The sequence below is a fragment of the Pelophylax lessonae genome (genome assembly GCF_965119305.1).
Source record: "Pelophylax lessonae genome assembly, chromosome: 12".
NCBI classification, from domain to species: Eukaryota; Metazoa; Chordata; class Amphibia; order Anura; family Ranidae; genus Pelophylax; species Pelophylax lessonae.
Window position 1 is genome coordinate 199,510,424 of NC_138779.1, and position 20,547 is coordinate 199,530,970.

Sequence of the window (20,547 nt, forward strand, 5' to 3'; positions counted from 1 at the left end):
GAGCCAAATGCATTAGAGGCATGGCTTGGCAGGAACCCAGGCTGAGGTTGTCTCTCTCATCATCACACTACCCCCATTGAAAAAAATGTTTGCATTGATACATGTCCCCCAGGGTAGTACCCGGTCCCCTATACCCTTTTTATGGCCAACAACTTGAATAAAGCTTCAATATGTTTTTTTTTTATTTTTCAAACAGGGGTTTCAACCTTGATGTGTCAGGAGATTTGGTATTTCCAAAAAGGTTGTTGCCATCCCGAATCAGGGGACCCATACATCTGTGGCTCATTCAAGGGTTAGCCGCCGAGACAATCTGCTCCTGATAGACTCTAACCATGAATGACAGCTCCCCAGCCAGCAGCTGAGCATTAACAAAAAGACTGATCGTGACTATATTTAGTCAATGATGCCACCCAAGATACCCCCCCCTATTAGTCGGACATAGTTCATTGTGATTGACATAGATCTACATTGCTGGACGGAGTGATTGATGATGGATGTACATCATAGGATATGTGGCTTTCACATAAATGCACTGAGCAGGCAGCACAAAACAGAAACAAGCTCTGTGAATATCTGGGATATTTGAAAGGGTACCTCCAGATTTTGATAAGCCCCTATTCCACAATCCCCATATCAACCCGGCTAGGGATATCAGGAAGAGGCCCTTGTCACCATCAAAATAGTGACACAAACCTTTTCAGGGGCCCCTTCTGGCAGGATACCCCCCTCGTACTGAGGGCGCCTGGTGGTATGGTTCAGAAGTGGGGGTGCACGTTAATCCTCCTCCTTTCCTGCATGCTTGGATAAGGGTCTGGTATGGATTTTTGAGGGAGACCCCACTTTTTTCTTATCTTTGTACGGGGTCTCCCCTTAAATTTCATACTACACCAAAAGGGAGGTACTCTTCCAATGTTGAGATCATATGGCTTAGTATGGTTCAGGAGTGGGGGCACACATTTGCTGCCCCTAATTGCTGGCCAGCCAGGCTGCATGCTCGGATAAGGGTATGATATGGCTCTTTACAGGAAACCTAATGCTGTTTTTTTTTTTTTTACATGGGGTCCCCAGTACATCCTAGAGGTGACTTACCTAACAAACCGATTAAATACATCCACCAAGCTTGGTATTTTGATAGTATTTTTATTTTTGATGTTTACCCTTCAAGTCTTATTAATGGATGCATTCATACATTTTCCATATGGCAGTGCTCAGCTCCCCTGCCCTTTGACAACCCCTTGCCTATTAGGCTTTAACATAGCCGGAAATTATTTTTAAGATTGACCTCCTATGGACTTTGCATTAATATTGGGTTTGCATTGGGTTCACGATTTGGGGAATCTGCACCAAGTTTACCGAATGGCTGTGAACCAAACTAAAGCACATTTGCTCATTGCTAGTCTGGAAGTAGAAATTATGAGAGAAATAGTGTATCCACTATGTATTGATAGACCTTGATCTAATAATTTGCAGTCACTGTTACTCTACTGTGCTAACAGTTCTTTTATTTTTTTTTTTGTTTATAAACGTTTATTGAAGGTAATTAAGATACAAAATTATAAAAGAAAATGATAAAAATGTAACTTGAACGTCCATACAATCATACAATAATGCACTAGTTCAAATTACCATGCAAAGAATACTGTTATTAAACGCAAAATTGTAGAAAAAAAAAGAACTTGTGGTACCAGCCCCTCTCCTGCCTCTTGAAGAGGGGCCAGCATCCATCATCTTAAAACAAAGAAGGGATATAGATAACTAAAATATCCATCAAAAATATGTGTCCTATACAGTGGTGTATTTTGGTTTTGTGCTGCCCTATGCAAGACTAAAATTGCCCCCCCCCCCCCCCATGTAAATTTTCCCCTCAGAGAGAGAGAAGGGAGAGAAAGAGAGAGAAGGGAGAGAAAGAGAGAGAAGGGAGAGAGAGAGAGAAGGGAGAGAGAGGGAGAGAGAGAGAGGGGGAGAGAGAGAGAGAGGGAGAGGCGGTTCTAGCAACCAGTGGCCAATAGAGTCTCAGGATGGGGTGTTTTTTTTGCTGCCCCAAGTGCCGCCCTAGGCCTGGGCCTTGTTGGCCTAGGCCAAAATACAGCACTGGTCCTATAGTCTATATTTATATATTATTTGAGTTTGTGAACCATGTTTAAGAAACTAGAGAGCATTTGTATAGAAACCAAGGGGTCCATTTAAGTTCAAATAGTTTTTTAGAGTCTGTTATAGTGTGATGAATGTATTCCATAGATCTAATCTCTTCTATTCTGCAAAGAGAGAAGGGGAACGGCTGTATCCTTCCAATGTTTGGCTATAGTCCACATCATTGCTACACAAATAGTGTGAACCAGCCGGGTGAGTTGAATAGATAGGTCTGGGATATTTTGGAATAGTAAGCAATGAAGATGAGATAGAGCAATATTCTTCCCAGTTTTTTTCTTCACCAGGGAGAATACCTCCGACCAGGTATGTGCAATTTTACTACAATCCCAGAAAATATGCCTTAAGGAGCCTACCTCCGCACAGCCTCTAAAACAACTGGGTGTGGTGTCTGGAAAATATCTATTTAACTGTTCAGGTGTATAATACCACCTGGTGAAAAGCTTCACTGCAGTTTCCCTTACACCTAAAGATTTAGTGAATTTACGTAGATTAAGCCACATGTGGGACCAGTCTCCATTAGAGACGGTGATATTTAAATCTGTTTCCCAATTTAGCATGTACTGGAGTTTCATCTCTGGGTTTCGTGTATTGAAATCTGTATATAGCCTGGAAATTAGACCCCTTCCTGTTGGGTCAATGAGGCAAATATACTTGAAAACCCCGAAAGAAGAACCAGATGATCGGGTAAAATATGTTTCAAAGTATGCTTTAACCACTTGCCGACCGCCGCACGACTATTTACGTCGGCAGTCAGCCCCTCACAGGCAAAGTGACGTAGGGTTACGTCGCTAACCTGTAAGGGTTTTGGGAGCGAGCACTCGCGATCGTCCGTGACAGTGGGAGAAAGGCAGGCGGCTAATGTAAACAAAGCCGCCTGTCAGTCTCCCCTGTGTAAGAATGGTGATCAAACGGTTCTACTATGTAGGACCGTTGGTCACTGTTCTTACACATCAAGCCACAGCCAATCACAGTTAGAAACACGCCCCTAGGGACACACTTAACCCCTCCCTCTCCAATACAGTTAACTCCTTCACTGCCAGTGTCATTTTTACAGTAACAGTGCATATGTATAGCACTGATTACTGTAGTAATGTCAATGGTAACCCCAAAAGTGTCAAAAATGTCAGTCAAGGGTCCGATCTGTCCGCCCCAATGTCGCAGTCCCGCAAAAAAAATTGCAGATCGCCGCCATTACGCGTTAAAAAAAAACAACAAAAATTACAAAAATCTTTCCCTTTGTTAGTAAACGCAATAACTTTTGCGCAAACCAATCAAAATAGGCTTTTTGCTTTTTTTTTTCACCAAACATATGGTAAAAAAAAACAAATTGGCCTAAAATGTTAAAAAATTTGGATTTTTACATTTTTTTTGGGGGGGGGGGGGGGGTTTCATATAAAAAATGTGAAAAATATTGTTATTTTTGCAAAATTGACGCTCTTTTTTTGTTTATAGCGCATGATCAAAAAATCGCACAGGTGATCAAATACCACCAAAAGAAAGCTCTGTTTGTGGGAAAAAAGGACGCCAAATTTGTTTAGGTACAGCGTCGCACGACCGCGCAATTGTCCGTTGCAGTGCCGAATCGCAAAATAGGCCCTGGTCAGGAAGGGGGTAAAATCTTCCGGGGCTTAAGTGGTTAATAAGGTCATAGTTAGATTTTTCAGAGATGGGGATCTTTTTCATATCCACTAGCTTTTCAAAAACGAAAAAAACTCCACTGTCATAAAGATCTGTAACTCTGTTCAATTTATTTTCAGACCACCAGATAAATCTGTCAGGGGAGCAAAATACTTCTTTAAACCTTGGATTGCCAAAGAAAGAGGCACCAAAAGGAGGATCTGAAGTTAGAGGCCATCCCTTCCCCACCTTTCCCCAGATCTTAAGGGTATCAGATACTATCATATGTTTCGTATTTTAGTGAATAGGGGGGGGGGGGGGGGAGTTATATTGAAATAGAAGTTTATAATCCTTAGCTAGCAGAATACCCAAATATGAAATTTTATCGGCTGTCCAAGTGAAGGAAAAAGAGAGCTTCAGGAGAGAAAGATCTGCCTCAGAGAAGTTTATAGGAAGTGCTACGGATTTAGACATATTTACACCCAGGCCAGAGATACCTGCAAATCTGTCTAAAATATTCAAAAGTTTGGGCAATGAAGCAGTAGGGTTTGAGAGGAATAATAGGGCATCATCTGCATATAAACTCAGTCTATAATCCGTATTACCTTTCATGTATCCGATAATATTTGGGTGACTTTTAAGTGCAATACATAGTGGTTCTAGGGCCAGAGCAAATAAAACGGGGGGGGGGGGGGGTAAGGGACAGCCCTGGCGCATGCCCCTACCAAGTGGGAAAAATGAAGAATTACAACCCGGGGTTCTGATCCTGGTTTTAGGGCTATCGTATAGAGCCAAAAATCCATTAAGGAATTTGTTATCAAAACCGTATTTAGGTAATTTTAATCAAAGATGTTGCCAAGAGACGATATTGAAGGCCTTGTGTATATCAAGACCCAGCATTAATAGTTTTTTTTTAGTAAATTGGCATCTTGAATGATATCACAAGCAAGTCTGATGTTATCCGTGATTTGGCGTTTCGGAATAAATCCTGATTGTGCAGAGGAGATGAGTTTAGGGATGATAGCAGATAACCTGGAACCAAGAATCTTACTAAAAAGCTTCAGATCATTATTGATGAATGGGGAAGAAGAGGTGAGCTGTGGACGGAGGAATAAAAGGTGAGCTGCGGCCAGGGGAAGATGAAGTGAGCTGTGAATGGAGAAGAAGAGGTGAGCTACGAATGGGGAAGAAGAGGTGCGCTGTGGATGGAGGAAGAGGTGAACTGTGAACAAAGGAAGAAAGGGTGTGCTATAGATGGATAAAGAAAAATGAGCTGTGAATGGAGGAAGAAAAGGTGAACTGTGGACAAAAGAAGAAAGGGTGTGCTGTGGATGGAGGAAGAAAAAAAAGAATTGTGAATGAAAAAAGAAGAGGTGAGCTGTGAACAGGGGGAAGAAGAGGTGAGCTGTGAACAGGGGGAAGAAGAGGTGAGCTGTGGATGGAGAAAGAAAAAGTGAGCTGCGGCCAGCGGAAGAAGAAGTAAGCTCTGAATGGGGAAGAAGAGGTGAGCTGTAGACGGAGGAATAAAAGGTGAGCTGCGGCCAGGGGAAGAAAAAGTGAGCTGTGAATGGGGAAGAAGAGGTGAGCTACGAATGGGGAAGAAGAGGTGAGCTACGAATGGGGAAGAAGAGGTGAGCTACGAATGGGGAAGAAGAGGTGAGCTACGATTGGGGAAGAAGAGGTATGCTGTGGATGGAGGAAGAAAAGGTGAGGTGTGAATGGAGGAAGAAAAGGTGAACTGTGGATGGATGAAGAAGAGGTGAGCTGTGGATGGAGGAAGTTGAACTGTGGATGCAGCAAAAAGAGGTGAGCTGTGGAGATATGTACAGTAAGTAGTGTCCCTTGTGCTAGTTTTTTTCTGTGACCTGTTTGATACGTACACCTCAGCACTGCACAATACACACTCCTGTGCCCTCTATGGTGTGCACTCCTGAGTGTGATACTCTGTATGTTACACATTCCTAAACCTTGCATCTTGTTCCAATACACAGATTATTTGCCACTGCTTTACTTCTCTTCTCCAAGGAAAGACGCAGTTGGGAGGGGTGGCTTGGCCGGGAACCTTTGGGGTCAACACCCTAATGCCATTTTCTGCACACACCTATGACCTACACTGACTTCACTTCAATGTCCTTTTGAAATGCATATTTTTGCAACTTTTGTATTAAATATATATTTGCATAAGCCATTTTAACAATTGTTTACACAGGTAAACAGTGATCTGCCAGGTTTTTCCACCTGTTCGGTAAATGTTAGGGATGCTAGAAGTTTGGCAATACATCTGAAAACACTTTGTTGGCTTTGAAGGCTTGAGTCAGCTCATTTTGCTTTATATAATTTTCTCAAATAGAGTTCAAGACCCCTGGTTCTTCTATACTGTAGGTCTGATCCTGCAGAACAGCTATATACAATAGTTTGATGGCTTGTCTCAATAATTCATATAGCCTTCCATTGAAAAGTTTCTTGCTCCTAGTCTTTAAAAGAACCAAAAACACTAAGATGTGAATCCCTTTTCTAAAAGGGATATTTGTGCCATATACAGCAATATATGTGGATGTTTCATGACCTGGGGTACTACACTGTAAATAAACTACACAAAATGTCAGGTGCTTCCTTTTTGTTAAAATATTAAAGATGTTGAATATGAATTCCTTCTGAGAGAGAACAGTCAACAATAAGGGGTCTATTTATAAATTGTTTTGTTGCGCGAATGCCTCAGCATTCCACATATCCCTTATATTGTGTGTAATATGTTTATTTCCTACAATCGTCAGCTCCATCTAGTGGACATATCACAGTATTTTCCTGAATGCTGTATTTCATTAAAAAAAAACACAGTGTGACCACTAGATGAAGCTGACAATCCTAGGATATACACGTATTAGACACATTACAAAGATTATTCATGATCGCTATGGAATGCTGAGGCATTTGCACAGCATGATTTTTATAAATAGACTCTTAAGTCCCCGTTCCTACTGTTCCGACTTGGTCGCCTAACAAGTAGCGGACCATGCTGTGCAATTGGAATCGTTCTAATAGGAGCGACTCAAGTCGCTCCGACTTAGGAAAAGGTTCCTGCACTACTTCGGGGCGACATCGGAGCGACTTGCATTGACTTCCATTATCTGAAGTCGTTGCAAGCCGCGCCGAAGTCGTGGTGCACGGGCGATGGGAATAACTCGCCCAAAGTCGTGTCGCCCTAGTGTGAACCGACACAATACAAATTACATACATCAATATATTTACCTTCAAAATGTACACATAACCCAGTGCAATTGGCAGTAGATACGTTCCACAACAATACAATATTACAAGAGGATAATGACTAGGGCCTTGACAATGCCCTAAAACTCCTAATTTAGGAGAGTAACAGCTGGCCCATACACCGTACCTGCCTTTGGAATAAGTGGGTACGCCCATTCCATAATAAATGGCCAGGACGGGACTTAGCCACCCCTTGACTTTTTGACTTTTCCAAAACCATGCCTCACTTTTTCCTCCTCGATGCTTGCCCTTGGCATTGTCTGGAGCCTATAAAAATAATAATAATAGTGTGCTGTCTCAAAAAAACATTGTCAATGTAAAAGTCACATCATATCCATATCTATGTGAAAGTGGATAATAATGCTCTTCAATAGTTAACCAACAATATTAGTGTGTAAAACAATCAAATCTTGTAGGTGCAAAAATAGTGCACAAACTTGGAGGACTTCAGAATAATGTGTAAACAAAATACAGTTCATCAATTAAAGTCCATAATCAAAAATGTGCAAATAATGTATTCAGTGGTGAGTCCACACTTAAATGGTGATTGTGTTCAAATTCCAACGTAATGAATGGCCTCTTACCATGTGTTAAACAAAACAGAGCCTCCAAATAAACTTGACAATGTGATAATAAAATAACGCCCAGTGATAAAGATGGACTCTTACCAGAGATGATGGAGGTAAAAACTTCAAGCAAAGTAGGTAGATGATCCCATGTTAGCAGGACTGAAGAGGTGAAGCACTCTCCTTGAGGATCCTCCAGATCACATCCACCCACAGCATCCAAAAAAACTATGTGCGGCAAAAGATGCAACAAGCTGAAGAACGTCACGTCACTTGGATTTTTAACTTGGATTGCTGTAAGGGTATTTGCTTTTATTAAATTTGGTTTTAACCACTTGCCGACTGCCTAACGCCGATCTACGTCGGCAGTCAGCCCCTCACAGGCAAAGTGACGTAGGGCTACGTCACTAGCTTGTGAGGGTCTAGGGAGCGAGCGCGCGCCCCCGGAGGCGCGCTCCCGCTCCCGCGTGGTCACGGACCCCCCCGCGCGTGTGACCGGCGGACCCGATGTCCGCCGGTCACTCGGCGATCGGCGGGGGAGAGGGAGAATGTCAGGCAGCTTGTGTAAACAAGCCACCTGTCATTCTCCTTGCTGTTAGGATACTGATCACTCGGATCTAGTATGTAGATCCGTTGATCAGTGTCCATACAGCTCAAGCCCCAGCCAATCACAGTAGAAAGCATGCCCCTAGGGATACACACAGCCCCTCCCTCCCAAATAAAGTTAACCCCTTCACTACCAGTGTATTTTTACAGTAACAGTGCATATATATAGCACTGATTACTGTAGAAATGTCACTGGTAACCCCAAAAGTGTCAAAAATGTCAGTCAAGGGTCCGATCTGTCCGCCCCAATGCCGCAGTACCGCAAAAAAAATCGCAGATCGCCGCCATTACACGTTAAAAAAAAAAACAACAAAAATGACAGAAATCTTTCCCTTTGTTAGTAAACGCGATAACTTTTGCGCAAACCAATCAAAATACGCTTTTTGCGATTTTTTTTACCAAACATAGGTAGCATAAAACAAATTGGCCGAAAAAGTAAAAAAATTTTGATTTTTAAATTTTTTTTTTTGGGGAATTTCATATAAAAAAATGTGAAAAATATTGCTATTTTTGCAAAATTGACGCTCTTTTTTTGTTTATAGCGCGTGATCAAAAAATCGCACAGGTGATCAAATACCACCAAAAGAAAGCTCTGTTTGTGGGAAAAAAAGGACGCCAAATTCGTTTAGGTACAGCGTCGCACGACCGCGCAATTGTCCGTTAAAGTCACGCAGTGCCGAATCGCAAAATACCCCCTGGTCGGAATGGGGGTAACATCTTCCGGGGCTTAAGTGGTTAAAGGATAATGCACTATTAGTCCCTTTCCTTCTTTTGGGAATGCATCTTTGGGGATTGGGCCATTTCATCTTGAGCCGCACCAAGTTTTTTTCTGGATAATGTGGGTGGATGTGATCTGGAGGATCCTCAAGGAGAGAGCTTCACCTCTTCAGTCCTGCTAACATGCGATCATCTACCTACTTCCATCTTCGATCACTGGTAAGGTTCTCCCACAAGAAAGAAGTGCTTCTCATTGGTCAGCCTAGTCTTTTTGTCTTGCTGACCAAAGATTGATACTCACTCCAGGGCTGTGTGTTGTGGTGTACAGACCACTACACAGGCATCACAACCCCTATCTACAGTGAGGTCTGGAGGGGTGGGCAGGACATTTGAAGTCAGTACATCTTTTAATTTTTCATGAAAAAGTGAACTTACATTTTAAGTCTTACTCTATTGAAACCACAGTTTCCATACACTACACTGACGATAGCATATTTTTCTAAAAAAGCTGTATGCAGTTTGGACTGAATTGCTTTATATTATTAGGCTGTATCTGTACTTTAACCACTTGCCTACTGGGCACTTTTACCCCCTTCCTGCCCAGGCCAATTTTCAGCTTTCAGCGCTGTCACGCTTTGAATGACAATTGCGCGGTCATGCTACACTTTACCCATATGAAATTTGTATCATTTTTTTTCACACAAATAGAGCTTTCTTTTGATGGTATTTAATCATCTCTGGGTTTTTATTTCTTACAAAAAAAAAAGAAAAAAGACAGAAAATTTTGAAAAAAAAAAAAAAGTTTTTCTTATTTTCTGTGAGTAAATTTTGAAAATAAATACATTTTTCTCCTTCACTGATGTGCACTGATGAGGCGGCACTGATGGGCACTGATAGGCTGCACTGATGGGCACTGATGAGGTGGCATTTATGGGCACTGATGAGGTGGCACTTATGGGCACTGATGAGGTGGCACTGATGAGGAGGTACTAATATGCCGCACTGATGAGCACTGATAGGTGGCACTGATAGGCAGTACTGATGAGCACTGATAGGCGGCACTGATGAGCACTGATAGGTGGCACTGCTGGGCACTGAGAGGTGGCACTACTGGGCACTGAGAGGCGGCAATGACGGGCGGCACTGATGGGCACTGAGAGGCGGCACTGATGGACACTGATGGGTGGCACTGATGGACACTGACGGGTGGCACTGATTGGCGGCACTGATGAGCATTGATGGGCAGCACCATCAGTGGCCACACTCAGTGCTCATAGTGCTGCTAGTCAGTGCCCATCAGTGCCTAGATGAGCAGGCACTGATGGGCACTGACTGGCAGCACTATGGGCACTGATTGTGGGCACTGATGGGGGGCACTGATGGCGGGGACAGTTATGGCATTTTTTTCTCCTCTTGTGTAATCAGTGCACTGGTGATCAGTGCCCTGATTACATTCCTCTGTGTCAGCTTACCGCTTATCGGCTCTCCTCTTCCTCACACTGCAGTCTCTGTGTGAGGAAGGAGAGCTGGCGATGAGAGATAATCTCATATGTTTACATATGAGATCATCTCTCATTGCATGGTCCAATCACGTGGTAAATGGCCGCTGTGATTGGCCATTCACCACGATCTGTGATTGGCTGTGTCCAAGGGACACAGCCGACACAGATTTTCCCCGATGCGAGCTCGCGGGAGCGCGCGGGGAGCCTATCACTGGGACGCCGTATAAAGACGGCCTCCCGGAAATTAGAGCCCGCGCTGTAGCCGTCTTTCGGCTATAGCGCGTGCAGAAGGAGGTTAAATCAACAGTTCTGTATGTACTTTTGGAAGAAAAAAAATGTTCCATGGAATTTTCAGCCTATTTGAGCAAATTGAATTGCAGAGAATGTATTGTACTAGTTAATTTTTTGACCAGATATACACTTGACCACTCTTACTAGTATCTGTGGGAATAATATGATTTGGACCAGCTAAAGTCCTTAATACAAGATCTGCTTTTTAGGCTACCCTCTTATTTGCTAAAATACAGCATAGGCATTTGAAAAACACCAGCGGGGAGGGTAATATTCTCATCTTTATATGGCTTCCATGGTGCAGGGGGTGAAGTCCTTCTCCTACCAACAACATCTGGGGGTAGTACTCCAGATATCTCAGGACACTACAGAACATTCCAGGGAATGTCTTCTCAGTGGGATTTGAGGACTATACATTCCCCAGATCTTGATGAAAGGAGGATGATATCACCCTTGCCTAGGCACTTTAGGCAGGATCCGGGAAAATATAAGAATATTATCTAACTTTTGTTTTACTGCTATTCAGAAAAGGAGTTTGGGGGCACTTTAAAATCAGACCTTACATTTTAGATGCCATGTCTGCTTTAACCAGTTAAATCCATGTAGCTGTTTCAGTCTTTTTTATACCTGAAATTATGTAGATAGCACATTACTGCATTGACAGGTGAAGTTGTGAGTGAAGAGTGAGAACCTCTTCTCCCCAAACTCAAAGCTATAGTCACTTAAGCCTCATACACATGCAACGAATTTTCGTCGACCGGTCGTCCGTCTTTTGTCCAGAGTGGTGTCTGTTGGTTGGAATGTGCTCTAGACTGCACACAAATTTTCCCGCACGACAGAATTCTACTTCAGAAGTGATGTCATGTGTTGGTTTGCTTTCTTTGTGTTCTTTCTTCTCTGAGCATGCCCAGTCTTGCTCATAAGATTTTTCCCTGTCGAAATCTGTACTGACTGCACGAAAATCGGACGTGTGTTGACGGAGGACAAAAATTTTATAGCCTGCACACCAGAATTTTTTCGGCCGAAAAGTCGGAGTCGGTTGTCAGAAGCATCATACTAAGAAGCCGAAAATCGGCATATCGGTCGTCGGACGAAAATTCCCGGCTGAATTTCGACTCGTGTGTACGGGGCTTTAGTTCTATATTTGTTCATCTAATAGAAGCTATGAATAGAATTTTCTCAACTAATATCAGCATCAAATAGCAAAAAACGATTGCATTCCACTAGGGATAAACTAATTCAGACTAAATTCCTTCATAGGGTGTATTACACCCCCCAGAGACTGCACAGACAATGTCCTCAAAGGGACTCCCCTTGTGGACCATGTCACTCTGCTTTGGGGTCTTATTTCCATGTGTTCTGGAGTTGTCCTCGGGTGGAATGGTTTTGGACGGAGGTATTTGAGGTGATCAATAACCATCTGCAGTTGTCCCTCCCGATGTCTCCTGAACTAGCGCTTTTGGGTACATAGGGTGACGATCAGAGGCCTAGGTATACCAAATTTCTGATATCATATCACTTCTATTATGCTAAGAAGGCAATTCTATGTAAATGGAATGCTTCCACCGATGTACAAATTGATTTAAATAATTGTGAACTGTCCTAAAAAGTTTGAGAGAGTCTGGCAACCATGGACAGCATAAGGAATAGATTGGCCTGTGCTTGGCTGCTGAGGACCAACAGATGGAGGTGGGCTTTTATTTAGCCTACGCAAACCCAAGTCCTCTCCTTCTTCAGCTGGCTTATTCCTAAACTTGTATATCCCATGCCTTATTTGAGCTTACTGTATCTGCCTGAATTTGTCTAATTTCATATTTGTTGATTCTGTGTAAATATATCATGCTCTTTATTTCAATAAACTACCATTTTTGCATATTTTTGGGGATTGGAGTCTTTAGACCAGGGGCCCTCACATTTTCTGAACAAAAGGTCAATTCAATGTTCCAGGGTTGATGAGCAGTGGAAGTAAAACATAGCCTAGCACCTGTGGTTAATGGAAAGAGGAATTCTGCTCCCGTCGTAGTTGTCAATGGAAGGAATAGTACCCTATCATTGGTGTCACTGGGAGAAATTACTGCCCCAGTGTTGGTGCAATGGGAGATATAGTGTCCCACTGTTGGTGTCAATGGGAGAGATAGTGCCCACCTGTTGGTGTCAGAGGGAGAGATAGTGTCCCACTGTTGGTGTCACTGGGAGGTATAGTGCCCTCTTTTTAGTGTCAGAGGAATAGTGCCAAATCATTGGTGTCAGTGGGAAGAAATAGTGCCCCATTGTTGGTATCATTGGGAGGTGTAGTGCCTAATTGTTGGTATCATTGGGAGGTGTAGTGCCCACTTGTTGGAGTCAATGGGAGGAAAAGTGTCCTGTCATTGATGTCGGTGGGAGGAATAGTAACCCATTGTCTATGTCAGTGGGAAGAAATAGTGTCTCATTGTCAGTGAAAAGGGAAAAATAGTGCAGTACCATTGGCATCAATCTGAGGTACAGTGTACCCATCCTTGGTGTCAGCGGAAGGAATAGTGCCACAAGGGCCTATCAGGCTGGGATCACACTTATGCGAATTGGATCAAGGTTTCCCCGCATCCAATTCGCATGACAGGAGAATGTGACCGGCTCTTTATGGAGCTGGTTCACACATCTCCGGGGCAGCTGCGGAGCGAATTGCACAGAAGCCCTGTGCAACTTTGGCTCCATTTCAGGTCCGAATTCAGGCAAAAATTCAGGCCTGATTCATCCGTGAAACGGAGCATGGGGACACACCGGACCCCTGATGTCATCTGCGTCCCAATTAGGTGTGAACTAAGCAATGCGGCCAGGGTGTGGGGGGAGCAGGGGCGCCGCCCCCCATCCATGCTTCCGGCCCCCTAATCTGCATGCAGGGGCACCGGACGCATGGAGTTCAATGGGGCTTTTTTTTTAATCACCTGATTAGAGCCAGAGGCTCTAATAGGGCGATGCAAAGGGTGGACAGGGGCGCAGAAAATTCGATATTGTCACACGGATCCTCCTCCCGGCCAATCAGGGAGCGGGTCTAATACCCGATTCCTGATTGGCCGCAAGGCAAACCCCATGCCATTGGCCGAGGAGGAGGCAGGAGCGGGAGGACCCGATGAGACGCGCCGGGGGACTGAGGAGAAGCTGCGCCGCCGCCGCCGCTGCTGCTGCTGATGATGATCCAGGTAAGTGCACTGGATTGAAGGGGGCACGCACGCTGGTCTCTGCATTGAAGGGGGCATGTATGCTGGTCACTACATTGAAGGGGGCATGTACGCTGGTCACTACATTGAAGGGGGCATGTATGCTGGTCACTACATTGAAGGGGGCATGTACGCTGGTCACTACATTGAAGGGGGCATGTACGCTGGTCACTACATTGAAGGGGGCATGTACGCTGGTGACTACATTGAAGGGGGCATGTACGCTGGTCACTGCATTGAAGGGGGTATGTACGCTGGTCACTGCATTTAAGGGGGCATGTACGCTGGTCACTGCATTGAAGGGGGCATGTACGCTGGTCTCTGCATTGAAGGGGGCATGTATGCTGGTCTCTGCATTGAAGGGGGCACGCTGGTCAGTGTTTTGAAGGGGGCACGCTGGTCACTGCGCATTGAAAGGGGGCACGCTGGTCACTGTGCATTGAAAGGGGGCACGCTGGTCACTGCATTAAAAGGGGGCACGCTGGTCTCTCTGCTTTGAAAGGGGGCACACTATACCTTAATTACTGAAGGCCCCTTTCACACTTTTGCAACCTCAAAGTCACGCAATTTTTTACAGCGTTTTTTGCCGCAAAGCAATGCCTATTACATTTTTCTGTTTGCGCCCCCCCCCCCCCCCCCAAAAAAAAAAAATTTGGAGCACCAGCCGCCACTGGAACTAAGCCTAAAGGGTGAGCAAAATGCTGCATTCTGGCCATGACCCACAGGTTGGGGACCATTGCTTTGGACATTTGATACTGATGATGGTATGTAATAAATGATAGAGCTGTCATCCCTCATGCCAAAAAAAAACTACACCTGGTGTAAATGGTTCAGTGTTTTGATTTGAATTAGGCTATAAAACGCTTTTGATTAGAACTCAAAGCTATAGTCACTTAAGCCTCATACACATGCAACGAATTTTCGTCGACCGGTCGTCCGTCTTTTGTCCAGAGTGGTGTCTGTTGGTTGGAATGTGCTCTAGACTGCACACAAATTTTCCCGCACGACAGAATTCTACTTCAGAAGTGATGTCATGTGTTGGTTTGCTTTCTTTGTGTTCTTTCTTCTCTGAGCATGCCCAGTCTTGCTCATAAGATTTTTCCCTGTCGAAATCTGTACTGACTGCACGAAAATCGGACGTGTGTTGACGGAGGACAAAAATTTTATAGCCTGCACACCAGAATTTTTTCGGCCGAAAAGTCGGAGTCGGTTGTCAGAAGCATCATACTAAGAAGCCGAAAATCGGCATATCGGTCGTCGGACGAAAATTCCCGGCTGAATTTCGACTCGTGTGTACGGGGCTTTAGTTCTATATTTGTTCATCTAATAGAAGCTATGAATAGAATTTTCTCAACTAATATCAGCATCAAATAGCAAAAAACGATTGCATTCCACTAGGGATAAACTAATTCAGACTAAATTCCTTCATAGGGTGTATTACACCCCCCAGAGACTGCACAGACAATGTCCTCAAAGGGACTCCCCTTGTGGACCATGTCACTCTGCTTTGGGGTCTTATTTCCATGTGTTCTGGAGTTGTCCTCGGGTGGAATGGTTTTGGACGGAGGTATTTGAGGTGATCAATAACCATCTGCAGTTGTCCCTCCCGATGTCTCCTGAACTAGCGCTTTTGGGTACATAGGGTGACGATCAGAGGCCTAGGTATACCAAATTTCTGATATCATATCACTTCTATTATGCTAAGAAGGCAATTCTATGTAAATGGAATGCTTCCACCGATGTACAAATTGATTTAAATAATTGTGAACTGTCCTAAAAAGTTTGAGAGAGTCTGGCAACCATGGACAGCATAAGGAATAGATTGGCCTGTGCTTGGCTGCTGAGGACCAACAGATGGAGGTGGGCTTTTATTTAGCCTACGCAAACCCAAGTCCTCTCCTTCTTCAGCTGGCTTATTCCTAAACTTGTATATCCCATGCCTTATTTGAGCTTACTGTATCTGCCTGAATTTGTCTAATTTCATATTTGTTGATTCTGTGTAAATATATCATGCTCTTTATTTCAATAAACTACCATTTTTGCATATTTTTGGGGATTGGAGTCTTTAGACCAGGGGCCCTCACATTTTCTGAACAAAAGGTCAATTCAATGTTCCAGGGTTGATGAGCAGTGGAAGTAAAACATAGCCTAGCACCTGTGGTTAATGGAAAGAGGAATTCTGCTCCCGTCGTAGTTGTCAATGGAAGGAATAGTACCCTATCATTGGTGTCACTGGGAGAAATTACTGCCCCAGTGTTGGTGCAATGGGAGATATAGTGTCCCACTGTTGGTGTCAATGGGAGAGATAGTGCCCACCTGTTGGTGTCAGAGGGAGAGATAGTGTCCCACTGTTGGTGTCACTGGGAGGTATAGTGCCCTCTTTTTAGTGTCAGAGGAATAGTGCCAAATCATTGGTGTCAGTGGGAAGAAATAGTGCCCCATTGTTGGTATCATTGGGAGGTGTAGTGCCTAATTGTTGGTATCATTGGGAGGTGTAGTGCCCACTTGTTGGAGTCAATGGGAGGAAAAGTGTCCTGTCATTGATGTCGGTGGGAGGAATAGTAACCCATTGTCTATGTCAGTGGGAAGAAATAGTGTCTCATTGTCAGTGAAAAGGGAAAAATAGTGCAGTACCATTGGCATCAATCTGAGGTACAGTGTACCCATCCTTGGTGTCAGCGGAAGGAATAGTGCCACAAGGGCCTATCAGGCTGGGATCACACTTATGCGAATTGGATCAAGGTTTCCCCGCATCCAATTCGCATGACAGGAGAATGTGACCGGCTCTTTATGGAGCTGGTTCACACATCTCCGGGGCAGCTGCGGAGCGAATTGCACAGAAGCCCTGTGCAACTTTGGCTCCATTTCAGGTCCGAATTCAGGCAAAAATTCAGGCCTGATTCATCCGTGAAACGGAGCATGGGGACACACCGGACCCCTGATGTCATCTGCGTCCCAATTAGGTGTGAACTAAGCAATGCGGCCGGTGTGCTGGGGGAGCAGGGGCGCCGCCCCCCATCCATGCTTCCGGCCCCCTAATCTGCATGCAGGGGCACCGGACGCATGGAGTTCAATGGGGCTTTTTTTTTAATCACCTGATTAGAGCCAGAGGCTCTAATAGGGCGATGCAAAGGGTGGACAGGGGCGCAGAAAATTCGATATTGTCACACGGATCCTCCTCCCGGCCAATCAGGGAGCGGGTCTAATACCCGATTCCTGATTGGCCGCAAGGCAAACCCCATGCCATTGGCCGAGGAGGAGGCAGGAGCGGGAGGACCCGATGAGACGCGCCGGGGGACTGAGGAGAAGCTGCGCCGCCGCCGCCGCTGCTGCTGCTGATGATGATCCAGGTAAGTGCACTGGATTGAAGGGGGCACGCACGCTGGTCTCTGCATTGAAGGGGGCATGTATGCTGGTCACTACATTGAAGGGGGCATGTACGCTGGTCACTACATTGAAGGGGGCATGTATGCTGGTCACTACATTGAAGGGGGCATGTACGCTGGTCACTACATTGAAGGGGGCATGTACGCTGGTCACTACATTGAAGGGGGCATGTACGCTGGTGACTACATTGAAGGGGGCATGTACGCTGGTCACTGCATTGAAGGGGGTATGTACGCTGGTCACTGCATTTAAGGGGGCATGTACGCTGGTCACTGCATTGAAGGGGGCATGTACGCTGGTCTCTGCATTGAAGGGGGCATGTATGCTGGTCTCTGCATTGAAGGGGGCACGCTGGTCAGTGTTTTGAAGGGGGCACGCTGGTCACTGCGCATTGAAAGGGGGCACGCTGGTCACTGTGCATTGAAAGGGGGCACGCTGGTCACTGCATTAAAAGGGGGCACGCTGGTCTCTCTGCTTTGAAAGGGGGCACACTATACCTTAATTACTGAAGGCCCCTTTCACACTTTTGCAACCTCAAAGTCACGCAATTTTTTACAGCGTTTTTTGCCGCAAAGCAATGCCTATTACATTTTTCTGTTTGCGCCCCCCCCCCCCCCCCCAAAAAAAAAAAATTTGGAGCACCAGCCGCCACTGGAACTAAGCCTAAAGGGTGAGCAAAATGCTGCATTCTGGCCATGACCCACAGGTTGGGGACCATTGCTTTGGACATTTGATACTGATGATGGTATGTAATAAATGATAGAGCTGTCATCCCTCATGCCAAAAAAAAACTACACCTGGTGTAAATGGTTCAGTGTTTTGATTTGAATTAGGCTATAAAACGCTTTTGATTAGAACTGAGAGTTTGGGGATATGAAATTTCAAAAAAGAAAAAATAAATCTGGACTTTTTAAAGGTTTGGATGTATAATGATTTTTTTCAAAATCAATTATTTTAAAGCAAAAGTGAACTTTCAGCTTAAATCAGCTGAACACATTCCAGGCGCATCAAAACAAATGGTGGATAAAGTCTTACAGTTTATTTTCTTTAGAAAACAGCCTGAATCTATAGCATCCAGCAGCCTAAAGTCTGGCAATCAATAAATAATCATACCTTCATATAAAGTGAAATCCCCCCCCCCCCCCAAAAAAAAATGAAACCACCAGCAGCACGAGTGAAAATGTAACACAATGTGAATAATGAATTCATTAATTAATCAAATAAATACTCCCATCGCTGGGGGTATCAAAATAAAAAAAAAACCCAAACAATTCATGAATAATTAAAAACAAATTGATAATTATTCATGAATTGTTTGTGTATTTTTTACTTTGATACCCCCAGCGATGGGAGTATTTATTTGATTAATTAATGAATTCATTATTCACATTGTTTTACATTTTCACTTGTGCTGCTGGTGGTTTCATTTTTTTTTGGGGGGGGGTTCCCTTTATATGCAGTTATATATTCTTTTCAAGCAGCGGCATTCGTCTATATATATTTTTTAGTTTATATTTTAGCGCGAGAGATAATAACTGAATAAATAATCATAATCCCTGCTGATTGGAGAGCTCTAGCTTTTAGTTAGAAGGCTGAATTGGACCTCTGGAATGACACCGCCGCTTCCATAGAGAGAGCATGAATCCTTTTCTGCAGCATGCTGGCAGGGGATTGGCTTCTCTACATAGGCTGTGGCTGCTTTCTAATGAAAGACTTTGCACATTGTGTTTTTATGCACCTGAAATGTATTTAGTTAATTTAAACTAAAATTTCACTTGGGCTTTAAACGATAGTTATGGAAATACTGCAATTTTTTCTTGTATTTTTCAACCCAGGGCTTGTTGTTGACACCCCGTCCATGTCTGTATTCTGCACTGGGGCTGAGATCTGCTATGAATGAGACATATTATAGTGAAGGTTTCTGTAATGAAATGAGACACTGGAGACAATTTGGTTGCAGAATAAAGCATTGTTTTATTGAAGCTTATAGCTCAGGACAGAGTCCAGGTACAATAGCTTGGCGGTTACAAGAAGGTGCATTACTCTAGCAGTTGCAAACATATAGCAAAGATTTTCCTGCATGAGGATCAACACATCGAAGGCCTTAAAGTTTACCCACAGCCAAATAAAATTTCGGAACCTACCATTAGAAAGCATCATTAGGCCGTTCTAAGTGTCTGTGGATTAGTGTGCTCTGAGTTTCTCAGTGCCGGATTAAACTCTCTGGAGGTCCCTATGCAATGGAAACCTTGGGGGCCCCCCATCAGGTTTCTAAAGATTTCTCCTGTGCGCCCTCTAGTGGGATAACGTTGAACTAAGCAGTGTGCACATCAGCCACTAGGTGGAGATAACCGTCCCTACTGTACATTACATGTACGTAGGTTGTACCACCATTTTTGTAAAATGACAACTGAATGAAGATGAGCTTTTAGGAGACAAATTGCAATGTGAACCTGATGTCTATGGCTTATGCACGTTAAGTTGTTATTGGGTACATTATATTAATACATTATATTCTCTATATAGTCTTTAATGATAGAGTTGTTTTATTTTTTTCAAACTTGTATAAACAATTTAAGAAAGCTTTGTTGTAAATTTTTTTCAAGATCAAATTAATATTACTTTGATTTGTTGTCGAGAGGCCCTTAAACAGTGTGGGGCCCATAGGCTGGAGCCTAATCTACCTATTTGGTAATCCTGGAATATCTAGGTGGAAGTTGGCACTACATGTAGGCGCACTATTGGAGCCTAATATCACTTATCAATGGCAGTTTACAAAGTTTTACATACTGCAGGTTCACTTTAAAGTATTTGTAAACCTTTCCATATACCCAGTGAAGTGACTGGCCTTAGGTTATACACATAGATAAAAAAAATCCTCCTACACAAGTTGAACCTGTTTATCTGCAGTCTTTTCTTCACTACATCAGTTCAAAGCTTGTCTCAGAGTTCAGAGAAAAAGGGATGGGGAGCTGAAGTTACACTCTACAGAGCCCAGCAGGGGAGCTCTGAGAACTGATTGGATGGAAGAGACCCCCCCCCCCCCTCCACACAGCACACAGGAACAGAGCTGAGGCTGTCACTCTGCTAGAGGTCCTTTCCCTGTCACCTTTTTTTTATCTTGGTGTCAGGAAAAATTGTCAGAAGTGATTCATTCTGGTAGCAGAGGAAAGAAGCAGCAGACAAAAGTGACCCTTAGTGCTCCTAATTGGGACCAGTACACACTATAGAGGGATATGCTTTGTT

General features: G+C 44.0%; 1 long non-coding RNA gene across 2 annotated transcripts in view; it reads left to right on the forward strand.

The window, feature by feature from the left end:
• Positions 1-20,547, forward strand: part of LOC309567932 — a 94,786-nt gene that overhangs the window by 21,412 nt on the left and 52,827 nt on the right. The window contains exon 1 of one of the 2 annotated variants that reach the window (XR_014225976.1): positions 19,251-19,324. The exons of the other annotated variant lie outside the window; for it this stretch is intronic. This is a non-coding gene — a long non-coding RNA (uncharacterized lncRNA). Of the gene's footprint in view, positions 1-19,250; positions 19,325-20,547 lie in introns of those variants that run through there. 2 annotated transcript variants of the gene reach the window in all.